The 12,807-nt window shown below is 41.3% G+C and overlaps 1 protein-coding gene across 2 annotated transcripts in view; it reads right to left on the bottom strand.

The window, feature by feature from the left end:
- Positions 1–12,322, bottom strand: part of QSER1 (glutamine and serine rich 1) — a 79,459-nt gene extending 67,137 nt beyond the window's left edge. Inside the window, exons 1-2 of one of the 2 annotated variants that reach the window (XM_010831819.1) lie at positions 11,910–12,322; positions 11,115–11,213 (exon numbers count right to left, since the gene is read on the bottom strand). The gene's annotated coding sequence lies outside the window, so the exon portion shown is untranslated. Of the gene's footprint in view, positions 1–11,114; positions 11,728–11,909 lie in introns of those variants that run through there. The other variant, XM_010831818.1, reaches the window with a different exon arrangement.
- Positions 12,323–12,807: the final 485 nt, after the last annotated feature.

The raw sequence follows: 12,807 nt of genomic DNA, 5'->3' as shown, positions 1-12,807 counted from the left end.
CTTGTTGCAGAGCACGGGCTCTAAAGGTGCATGGGTTTCAGCAGTCGCAGTTCCCAGGCCCTACAGCACAGGCTCACTAGTAGTGGCACACAGGTTTAGTTGCTCAGCAGAGTGTGGGATCTTCCCAGACTAGGGATTGAACCCATCTCCTGCATTGGCGGGAAGATTCTTTACCGTTGAGCTATCAGGAAAGCCCTAGATTAGCTTTTAATAGCAAGTCTGGAGCCATCATCTTCTATGCTGTAAGTTAGGGTCATTGGGCCCAAACTTGCTCTTGTTAAAAAGTAATACAAAGATACTAACAGCAAAAGACCATCTCTTGTTTTTTTGTATCGCCACTGTTCTATTTAAACCCTATCCTTTCAAATGGTTCATACTCTTACTTTGGCATTGTCCAATAAACCTTATTTATGTAGCTTTAGCCAAACCAAATTGATTTCAATAACTTAATGTCTGTTTAAAAGGAGATAGTACCAGCTGTTCTAACAGATCAACATTCAGTTTGCTCAATATAAGAAATGTTTAAAAATGTTAAGCCATCTAATTTAGGAAGATCCAAGCAAAAGTATTTTAGCATATCCACATTTTTGTGTTTATCATGCTTCACTAGGTCAGATAAATCTGGTCCCAAATTATTTAAATAGGATCAGTGATCACACAGTAATGAGAATGACGGCATTTAAGTCATACAAAAATTTCATTATTTTATATTTAGTTATATCCTATAGTCCTACAAACATAGGGTAAGTTACATGGTCAGGATCCCTAAAGAAACTTACATTTACGGAGGCCAAATTTAAACTCTGAGATATTAGATAATAACTCAAAGCAGAATGTATTCCAGCATTAACTATACTCTTCATTAGATCAATATCTATTTAAGACTTATTAGGTGACAGATATTTTCAGGAAGGGAGAGGGAAGGGGGGAGGACTAAACAGCTCAACTTGGATTGTCAAGAAACATCCAAGGGTTACTGGATAGGAGTCAACGATAAACAACAGTATAGAAATATTTACTATCAAGGACTGACAAGTGCTACGAAGAAACTTCAAGCAGGGTGCTGAGCGACACAGTGATGAAGTGGAGTACAGATGGGGACAGGGGAGCCACGGAGGGCCTAACAAGGCAGCATTTTGAACCCAAAGAAGTGCGGGAGAAAGCCCTATAGACAGATCATCAGAGCGAAGAGTGGTCCTAGTACAGGAAACAGCCCAAAGACCCCAAGATAAGAGCGTTCTTGTTGCTGTTCAAGGAACAATGGGAAAATGGTGTGCTTTTTTCAGAGATAAAAGAGACAGAGGTCAAGGGAGAATCTGTGGTCATGATTCTAGAAAAAAAAAATGAAAGAAAAATGAATGGATATGCTAAAACTAGGTCCATGCTCTCCTATTTACCTCTTCAGGTTATACAGTACTTCTACACATTTTTGAACACATGCTTACTACTGAACAAAAAGAAAAAAAAAACCCTAATTGCAGAAAGGCCTAGGAGGGGAAAAGTCCAGCCTAGCTAGACTGGCCCAAGGGAAATGCAGAAACTGTGTAACATCCTGGTAATAAGTCATCTAGCATGTTCCTAAAATTTAGAACAGCAGCAGCAGCAACAAAGGATAAACATTTCACAAAGAAGGAAGACATTTTGTATGTAAGTTTAGCAAAAGAGTAGGCAATATGTTTTTAAACAAAGCTTGTAGTCTCACTTGCATCACTGGGGGTGGGGGTGGGGGGAACCTCTTATTGAAGTACTGTTTCTCTTACTGAAGTACTGTTTCTCAATGTAAAATACTTCTTTTCAAAAGACGACCAAATATCACTGTTTCAATTAGACTGCGATTTAAATCTACATTGCCTTCCTCATTCACCTTCCATTCTTCATTACCCTGTGTTTTCTCGTATCACTTACCAAAATAACCAGAAAATTTACAGTTATGTTTATTATTTATCATCTGTCTCACTCCACATACCCAGTTTAAAAGTCATCAGGGCAGGGATCTAGGTTTTGCTCACTAATATATTCCAAGCTCCAAAAGCCATGACAGGCACTCAGTAAACATCTCTAAAATTCCCATATCTTATGCTCAGTTCAGTTCAATTTAGTCGCTCAGTCGTGTCCGACTCTCTGCAACCCCACGGACTGCAGCACACCAGGCTTCCCTGTCCATCACCAACTCCCGGTGCTTGCTCAAATTCATGTCCATCAAGTTGGTGATGCCATCCAACCATCTCATCCTCTGTCATCCCCTTCTTCTCCTGCCTTCAATTTTTCCCAGCATCAGAGTCTTTTCCAATGAGTCAGTTCTTCCCATCGGGTGGCTAAAGTACCAGAGTTTCAGCTTCAGCATCAGTCCTTCCAATGAATATTCAGGACTGATCTCCTTTAGGATGGACTGGTTTGATCTCCTTGCAGTCCAAAGGATTCTCAAGAGTCTTCTCTAACACCACAGTTCAAAAGCATCCATCCTTTGGCACTCAGCTTTCTTTATAGTCCAACTCTCACATCCATCCACGACTACTGGAAAAACCACAGCTTTGACTAGACAGACCTTTGTCGGCAAAGTAACGTCTCTGCTTTTTAATAGGTTGTTTAGGTTGGTCATAGCTTTTCTTCCAAGGAGCAAGTGTCTTTTAATTTCGTGGCTGCAGTCACCATCTGCAGTGATTTTGGAGCCCCAAAAAATAAAATCTCTGTTTCCACTGCTTCCCCATCTATTTGCCATGGAATGTTGAATTTTAAGCCAACTTTTTCACTCTCCTCTTTCACTTTCATCAAGAGGCTCTTTTCTTCTTCTTTGCTTTCTGCCATAAGGGTGGTGTCATCTGCATATCTGGGGTTATTGATATTTCTCCCAGCAATCCTGATTCCAGCTTGTGCTTCATCTAGTACAGTATATCTCATGATGTACTCTGCGTATAAGTTAAATAAGCAGGGTGACCATATACAGCCTTGATGTGCTCCTTTCCCAATCTTGAACCAGTCAGTTGTTTCATGTCCAAACTAAACACAATCACAGAAAACTAAACAAACTGATCACACGAATCTCAGCCTTGTCTAACTCAATGAAACTATGAGCCATGCTGTGTAGGGCCACCCAAGATGGACGGACCATAGTGGAGAGTTCGTACACAATGTGGTCCACTGGAGAAAGGAATGGCAAACCACTTCAGCATTCGTGCCTTGAGAACCCCATGAACGGTATGAAAAGACAAACTGGGTGGGGCCACTGAGATTTTGTGGTAAGGGAACACCTTCATGAAGAGATGATTTTTAAGCAGAGATAAGAATGGCAAGAAGAGGGTGATAAGGTGATAAACATCACTAGCATCACCTAAGAACTAGTTAGAAATGCAAATTATTGGGCTCCACCTCAGATTTATTGATTCAACAACTCTGGGGTTAGATCCAGCAACTTGTATTTCAACAAGCCCGCTGGGTGATTCTGAAGGACTCTTAAATTTGACAACCACTGATCTAGGGTTAGACTGAGTCAGAAAAGGGAATTACCAGAATTGTTCTGGCCTTAGGACATTTACATGTGCTCTTTCCTCACATCTTAGTGAAATGATACTTCAAGCATTCTGTACTTGACTGTCAAATAAATCTTATTAAAACTCTTTTTTGGGGCTGATATTATCATCATCATCATGCCTGTTAAAAATCCGAATTTCAAAGCTCCCTACTGAGCCGTAGAGACTAAACTCCATTGTCTGTCATCAAAAGCCCTCGAAAATCTAGTACACTGTGGAAGAGTATTATTACTCTGGTGACCTCTCCAAGGAGGTCTTCTCTGTACTGCGCCCAGGACTGCTCTGACCAGTAACCTGCGACAGAAGTCATGCTATGCCAGTTCAAGGACCTCCCCTTAACTAATCCAGCAGCTTCTACTCCCTCCCACTTTGGAACACTTGCTCTCAGAACTGCCTTCTTTCCGCTAATACCTTATGCCATTTACTCAATGTTAACAAAAATTCAGATCAGTCTGTATGCAATACACCTGAAAAATGCTTCCTTAATCCTCTTGAACTCAACATAACTTTTCCCTCGAAGTCCCCCAAGCATTTTTATACCTCTTAAAAAAAAAACAAGTATTCTGCTTAGGACTATAGTCATTTCTTTCATTCACTGAATGTTCTACGTGCACTGACAATGTGGCAGATATTATTCTAAGTGCTGACAATAATGCTCATATGCTATACACTATTCTATATGCCAGACACCATTCTAAACGCTTTTCTGTGTTCTCATTTAATCTTCAAAAAAACTTCCTGTTTTCACACAGGGAACTTCAGGAACAGAACAATTAAGAGACTTCATTAAGATCATACTGCAAGTGGTGGAGTCAAAATACAACCCCCTTAAGTCAAATTCTGACTTAAGAGCTTATCCTATCAACCATTTCTCTAAACTGCCTTCAACAGATGTGAATAAGACAGCTCACTGTTCTCATGGAACATGCATTCTACTAGTGGTGGTTAGCGGAATGGGGAAGGGCAGCAATAAGTGATATATACGTGCTTAGTCGCTCAGTCGTGTCCGACTCTTTGTGACCACATGGACAGTAGCCCACCAGGCTCCTCTGTACATTGGGATTTTCCAGGCAAGAATACTAGAGTGGACTGCCATGCCCTCCTCCAGGGGATCCTCCCAATCCAAGAATCAAACCAGGGTCTCCTGCATTGCAGGCGGATTCTTTACCAGCTGTGCTACCAGGGAAGCCAAGTGATATATATAAATCTACAAAATTACTTCAGAGAGTGATAATACAATGAAGAAAATAAAACTCTGTGATATAATACAATGATGAGAAGTTACTCTACATAGGGCAGTCAGAGAAGATCTTTTTGAGGTGGTAACATCTGGGTGAAGACCTACATGTCCAGAAGTAGAAGCAAAAACCTGTAAAGAAACTCCAGATAAAAAGAACAACCAGTGCGAAATTCCTAAGACACAAATAATCTTAGCATGTTTCAGGAACAGAAATAAGGCCCATGTGGCTGAAGGATGGTAGATGGAGCGGAATGATTAGGTTGGAGAATTAGCCAAGGCTCAGATCACTTACGACCTCAGAGGCCACCATAAGGACTCTGTATTTTCCTGAGTAACACAAGGAGGTTGTAAGCAGGGTAATGACATTACCTAACTTCTATGTTGAAATGTTAATTCTGCCTGTTAATAAACTCTATTATAGAAAGGCTAAAGTGGAAACAAGGAGACAGCGCAACTGTCCATGTGGGAACACATACATATGGAGATCAAACCAGCAGGATTTACTGAGGGAGTGGATATGAAAGAAATGAATCATAGATGGCGCCAAACTCTTAGGCATGAGCTACAAAGTAAATGGCAGCATTATTTACAGAGGTGGGGAAGATTAAAGGAGAATGTGGTTGCGGGGTTAGGGCGATAATCAGGTTTTAGATATATTATGTTTGAAATAGTTATTCAGTACCCAAATGGAGATGACAGGGAGATAGCTAGATATGAACCTAGAGATAGAGATTTGAAAATAATTTTGTATATATGACAACTTCACCAACGGTGAGTAGAAAGAGAAGGATGGAAAGCCAAGCTTCTTAGGCACTTCAGCATTTCAAAGCCAAGTAGACAGGCAAGAGTTGACTCATTGGAAAAGACTCTGATGCTGGGAGGGATTGGGGGCAGGAGGAGAAGGGGACGACAGAGGATGAGATGGTTGGATGGCATCACTGACTCGATGGACGTGAGTCTGAGTGAACTCCGGGAGTTGGTGAGGGACAGGGAGGCCTGGTGTGCTGCAATTCATGGGGTTGCAAAGAGTCGGACACGACTGAGTGACTGATCTGATCTGAGGCAGCAAGTATATGATCCTGTAACCTTTCTCAATTACAAGTTTGTGGTTTTTTTTAATGAAGTATAGTTGATGTATAATGTAAGTTACAGGTACACAATACACTGATTCACTGTTTCTAAAGGTTACACTGCATTTATTGGATCACGTTCTTTAAGAGGCAGGACAGTGTCTCCTTCATTTCTGCAGTACCCTGTAGAACTTAGCTTAGTAACAGAAACTCAGAGATGCTCAGTACATTTTAATGAGTGAATGAATTTGACATTGGACTTCTCAAGCTTTCACTGCAGAAATATACTTGATAAAGGCAACAGTGCCTTGCATATACTGGGCACACAAATATTTGTTTAATGAAAAAGAAAAATCCTATGTTTTGCTATATACACATTAGTGCTCACACTGTTCCACAGAGTATAACAAGGAAAGGAGGAAAGCAAGCAGCAGCCTGTACCTCCACGCTTCCTACCAATGACAATCACAAATGCCCTAACCCTTCATTCTGGTCCCGACTACAGAGCAGACAGGGAAGGTGGGGAATGGCACGAGAGACAGCAGCAAGGAACAAAGGGCTTCCAATTCCCATGCTAAAACAGAGTTCTGGTTTTCATGCCATAAATAAGTATTAATATTAAACAACAATTATATACCTAGCTCAGATGGTAAAGCGCCCGTCTGCAATGCAGGAGACCTGGGTTCAATCTCCGGGTTGGGAAGATCCCCTGGAGAAGGAAATGGCAGCCCACTCCAGTACTCTTGCCTGGAAAATCCCATGGACGGAGGAGCCTGGTAGGCTACAGTCCATGGGGTGGAAAAGAGTTAGACACGACTGAGAGATTCCACTTTAACTTTCATATGCCAGGCACTAGAGTACCATCTTCTCTGGCAGCTCAGTGGTAAAGAATCCACCTGCAGTGCAGAGAGGCAGGATACACAGGTTCCCTAGGTTGGGAAGATCCTATGGAGAAGGAAATGGCAACCCACCCCAGTATTTCTGCCTGGGAAATCCCATGGACAGAGGCCCCTGGTGGGCTACAGCCCATGGGCTCACAAAGAGTCGGACACAACTTAGTGACTAAACAACAAAAAAGTTACGTATCAGGTAGAGAGCAGTAGGCAAAACACAGTGTCCCTCAAAGAACTTCCATTCTAAAAAGGAAGGCATCTATTCCATTCTAAAAAGGAAGGCATCTATTACATAAACAGTATACATGCGTGCTCAGTGGCTTCCGCTGTCTCCAACTCTTTGTGACCCTATGAACCGCAGCCCAACAGGCTCCTCTGTCCATGGGATTCTCCAGGCAAGAATACTGGAGTGGGTTGCCATTTCCTCCTCCAGGGGATCTTCCCAACCCAGGGATCAAACTAGCATCCTTTCTGTCTCCTGCACTGCAGGTGGATTCTTTACCACTGAGCCACCTGGAAAACCCCACCTAAAAAGCATATAGGTATGTAATTACATTTCTAAGAATTTTGCTGAAACACAGTATGTATATACCATTGCACAGAACAACAGGGAGCAGAGGTTGAAAGGCAGGAGGTTTCTAACATGAAATACCTTAAGAAGTCAGGTTGGCTGTGGCGGATTCATTTCGGTATTTGGCAAAACTAATACAATATTGTAAAGTTTAAAAATAAAATTTAAAAAATGCAAAAAAAACCACAACATTCATAAAACTTAAAAAAAAAAAGAAGTCAGGTTGGGAGATAGAAAAAGCGTGAGAGATAGGTGGAAGGGACAGGGTGTAAGAGAGCTTTGGGTAGAAAGCAATTTAGGATGACCCAAGCAATTTTAAATGGACCAGTAAATGCAGGACCATATACAACCCATTTCAGATTTTTAAAACCTTGACCTTAAGGTGTAGGAGTAGCAGTGGAAAGGTACTAAGCAAAGGAACAACATGATCAAACTGCTAGATTTGTGTTTTTAAAAACCACTCTGGGACTTCCCTGGTGGTCCAGTGGTTAAGACTCCACGCTTACAATGCAAGGGGTCAGGTTTGATAACTGGTGAGGGAACTGATCCCAAATACTGCCAGAAAGATCCCAAGTGCCACAACTAAGACCCGGCACAGCCAAAAATTAAATTAAGTTAAAATCACTCTGAATTCTATGAACAGAACAAACTGAAGTGAGGGAGGCAGAGGAATGGACTGGGAATTTGGGGTTGGTTGATGCAAACCATTACATTTAGAGTGGATAAATAACAAGGTACTATATCCAATCTCCTGGGATAAACCATAAGGGAAAAGAATATTTAAAAAAGAATGGAATGTATATATGTGTAAAACTGAGTCACTTTGCTATTCAGCAGAGATTGGCACAACACTGTAAATCAACCACGTGCTTGTGCTTAGGTGCTCGGCTGCATCTGACTTTTTTCAGCCCCATGGAGCCCGCCAGGCTCCTCTGTCCATGGGGATTCTCCAGGCAAGAGTACTAGAATGGGTTGCCATGCCCTCCTCCAGGGGATCTTCCCAACCCAGGGATTGAACCCAGGTCTTCCACATTGCAGGCGGATTCTCTACCATCTGAGCCACCAGGGAACCCCAAATCAACTATACTTTCATTTAAAAAAAATAAAGGAATGAACTGAAGGAAGGAAAGGAAAGATTTAAGATTATTTAGTTATCCAAGAGAAAAATAATAGTGGCTTGGATCAGGCTGGAGCAGCAGAAACACCAAGTAGACAATTCCAAGACATTATTTAAGAGACGAAACAGAAGTCAGCAAGGTTTGGTGACAGAGCACGCACAACTCCCGGGTTCTGGCCTGAGCAACTAGATGGACAGAGGCGTGACTGAGAAAGGCTTCACTAGAGAAGCAGAGGTGGGGTGGATGGGGAAAGTATGAGCTCATCACTGATGATTCCTGCTACGTAGCCAATGAAAGCTCGAAGAGGTAGATGGATACGCAACTAGGTGTTCAGGAGAGGTTTGGGCTTTAGATGTATATATGGGCATCTCTAGAGATGGTATTTTAAGTCATGGGCATGGATGTGATATCCTAGGACAAAGTGCAGAATGGACAAGAAATCCTATCAACCCCAAACCCTAAGGAAACAATATGTGGAGATTAGAAGAGTTAAGAACTAGTGAAGAACAGGAAAAAGCAGCAGCCCAGAGAGGAAAGAGGAAAGTCAGAAAGTACAGTGTTATGGAAATGAAAGGAAGTATGTTTCAATTAGGAAAAAAGATGGACAACAATGATAAAGAACACTGAAATAATGATATTAATGATGGTCAGGATTCCAGGCCAGTTATAAACGATCATTAACCCATTACATAGGCAGATTACAGTATCAGACTATCCAAGTAGTCCAGTTCAGTAATGAAACATGCCCAGGTTTAAATCCCTGCTCCACTACTTACTTGCTATGTGGCTGTAAGTTTATTAATCTCACTATGTCTCAGTTTCCAATTCTTAAAAAAGAAGGTATAAACAATGCCTACCTCAAAAGATTACTTTGAGGATTAAATAGTGTTTGCATTGATCACTTAAAACAGTAGCTAGCACAAATAAGTTGTCAGTAACTGACATTACTTACAATATTACAAATTACTTACAACATTGTTTCTATGGGAAATTACGAACAACAGAAGTTTGTTCCAAATAACCTTTCACTACTTTGCGATTGTCTCAACTCCTTACAAATTGTGATCTTTCACGTCTTATCCCAAAAGCCTTGAGGAAAATGCTAGATTTAAAACTTACTCAAAATGTCCTTGGGCTTACCCTGGTGGCTCAGTGGTAAAGAATCTGCCTGCAATGCGGAGAACCTGGGTTCTATCCCTGGGTCCAGAAGATCCCCTGGAGGAGGGCATGTCAACCCACTCCAGTACTCTTGCCTGGAGAATCCCATGGACCTCGTCTGGCAGGCTATCATCCATAGGGTGGCAAAGAGTTGGACAGGATTGAAGGAAGTGAGCGTGCACACAAAATGTCCTTAATACAGTAGCCGATCACTTCTGGAGAAACTAACCATTGTTTTGTTTTTTGGAAGGACAACCTATCACACTCATTACATTCATACTAAAATCAGGATGAATTTATAATTTATTTAGGAAATTCTAAAAACTGGTGGCAAAAAAGACTGTTTCAAGTCAAAAAGGCAAAACAAATATAATTTTATTTTAAAACAAAATATTTCTGTTTAGTCATCTTCTGGTGTATATTCAAATACCAACACAACATCTATCATAACTATGATGAAACGGCCTGTCTCTTCCTATTCTGTACAAAGACACAAATGTCAGAGAGAGAAAAGATGCAGGTCTGTAGCTTCCTGATGATCATCTTATATCCAAAAACATGTAAAGGTATTTAGAGTACCTAAAATAGCCCCACAAAGAACATTTCTAACCACATGGTGACAGATAAAGATATATGCTCATTTGGTCCCTAAAACTAAGAGGACAAATAAATGGAAATGTATATACAATCAGGTCTTATCCCTGAAATTTCCATGTACCCAGCAAGAAATATTTTAGAAACATTCAGAAATCTCTATACACTCTATTTAAAGTGAAATGCTAGAGTTTTCCCATTAGCTCTTTATTTTTCAATTGTTAAACCAATGGAAATACCTAGTATCTTGTGGAGCCATTATATCAAGAAAGTGTTATTTTGGAACTCATGAAAAAATGTTTACCGTGCTATTTCCTATCAGCTGATGAAAATGTTTCATTTTAGGACCAAGTAAAGACATAAAGTAGAATGTTAGATCCCATATCAGTAACAACTGAACGTCACTACCATCTGTTAGCTTCTGAATAGGTTATTGGAAACAAGGTGACAGACAGGCTAACTCCTTGCGGATAAGTATCCACATCACATCATCACAACCAGTATTCATTTGCACCTTCAAGAAAAACTGCCACAAGGGGGAACAAAAACATTCAACTGATACATGAATTATGAAACAGCTTTTCAAAATGTTATAAAAAATATGAATAGTCTTCTGAAAACACACAATACTTACAGACTTACAGGGCATATTTCAGATTCAGTATTTTTTATATAACTGAAGCGAGCACTCGCACAGAATAAAATGAGGTACAATTAAGAAGTGTGTGTAGCCCTGTACAGATGGCCTGATCCTAACACAAGATGTTAACAAAGCAAGTTCATGGGGGAGGGGGAAAGCCTGCATTTTCTATGCTATAATTTAGCTAACTCCACCCCCAAAATATATTTTAAGAGGGGAGGGGCTGAGCATTTAAGAATCAATCGTTTTCAATAAACAAAATAAATCCCTTTTAGATTATGTGTTCCAAATAAATCTACTTACTGTTTTCAAATGTGTTTGGGAAGTCATTCTTTGTTACTTTGATAAATAACATTTGGAAAATATGACAAGTAGATTTTAGTTTCTTGCCTCAGAAGTATTCTGCTAAAAGAAACAACAGAAATAACTAGATAGCATTTGTTTCATGTACCTAATAAAACATTTGTCATTTAAAACATAAACTATGCTGCATAAACACCTATCATTGTTCACTGAAGAGAAAGTAACTTTAATTTGTAAATTATGGTATATATGCAAAAGCTACTTGTAAAATGATGTCAAATTACCACCAAAAATAAATAAATAAAAGGGAAAAGTGCCAAACATTTTTCATGAACTCCTTAAACTGTATATAGTTCAAAGTTATGACTATTTCTGAGAGGTCTCAGCATTTAATTATTTAGCTCCACATTGGCACATCACATTATTATATTCTTAACCCCATCTCTTTTAAACAAAGGACATTAAATTTTCTATGAAAGCATATTTTCCTTTTCTTGAACGAATTTTTTCTCATTCTCTCAACAATCATCCCAAGGTACTATCTAAGACAAAGACCAGTTACTCTTCGCACATACTTTCCAAATCATGAACGTGCAACTTCTACAAAAGAAGAAAACCTAGAATACTGTAATATATATAAAGTAAAAAAAAAAAAAAAAAGTTCACTTCTGTTGTGACAATAATAAAAAAAATTTGATGAGATCATAAAGCCACGAAGCTTCCTGTTGGTAGCTGAGGATGAAGTCATTAGCAACCCAGGATTCCCCGGTCCTTGTAATCAGAAGCTGCACCTACCAGATTTCTGCATTGTTCGGCAGAGGTAGCTTTAAAACACCCCGCTCCCAAATCTTCCAAATCAAACCACGCCTTCCAGTTATCATTCAAATGGACCGTTTCACAGTGTAGCACTACGACACATTTCCCGCGAGCTTAAACATCTAGTAAGAGTCAACATTTTAGATTCCCTTGGTCATGCTGGAGCAAAGATGAACTCTTGAACCCCACGCTACATAATGAGCCGGGGCTTCAGAAACGAGATGGAGAAGCATGCTTCGGTTCTTCAACCTTTACGGCCTTCACTGACCGCCCCCCTCCCTCCGGTTTCTTCCCAACTCTTAGTCACCCCAAAACACAGAAAGCAAAGAGAGATTCCTTACTTCCTGCTGTTGTTAAGAGGAGGACACCCAAGAGTAAGTTTGAACGCATGGAAGAAAAACAGCTTCATCTTGGCCACCACTGCGAACATATGTCACCCAGCCCAGGCGCAGCGTTCGCATCCCCGGGGCCCCCTGGCAGGCCCCCACGTCCCCGGGATTCTCCAGCAGCACAGACCACCCCCCCGCCCCAGGTCCCCCAGTGTCAGGGACTCGGCTCCGCGCCTCTTGCGCTCCCGCCTCCCCCACCCTCACGCTCACCGCCGGGGCCCCCAAGACCACATTGTCCGTCACAATACAATGGAATGTCACTGCCCCGAACTCCTCGGCGGCCCGCTTGGCCCCCCGGCACGAGTCCCGAGTTTCCCTGATCGCCGAGTTCAGCCAATAACCCAAACTTCACCATGTGGAAGCCCAGGACGCGGAGGTGACGGGGACCCACGACTCCCGCCCAAGCCTCCCTTTTACCCACGCTCCCCAGCTGCGAATCCCACATCGGGCGCCCCCACCCACCCCGAAACCACCCCACAGGAATTAGC

This window comes from Bison bison, unplaced genomic scaffold (assembly GCF_000754665.1).
Source record: "Bison bison bison isolate TAMUID 2011002044 unplaced genomic scaffold, Bison_UMD1.0 scf7180017864531, whole genome shotgun sequence".
NCBI lineage: Eukaryota > Metazoa > Chordata > Mammalia > Artiodactyla > Bovidae > Bison > Bison bison.
Note: the sequence above shows the minus strand (reverse complement) of the source record. Positions and strands in the feature narration are given on the sequence as shown.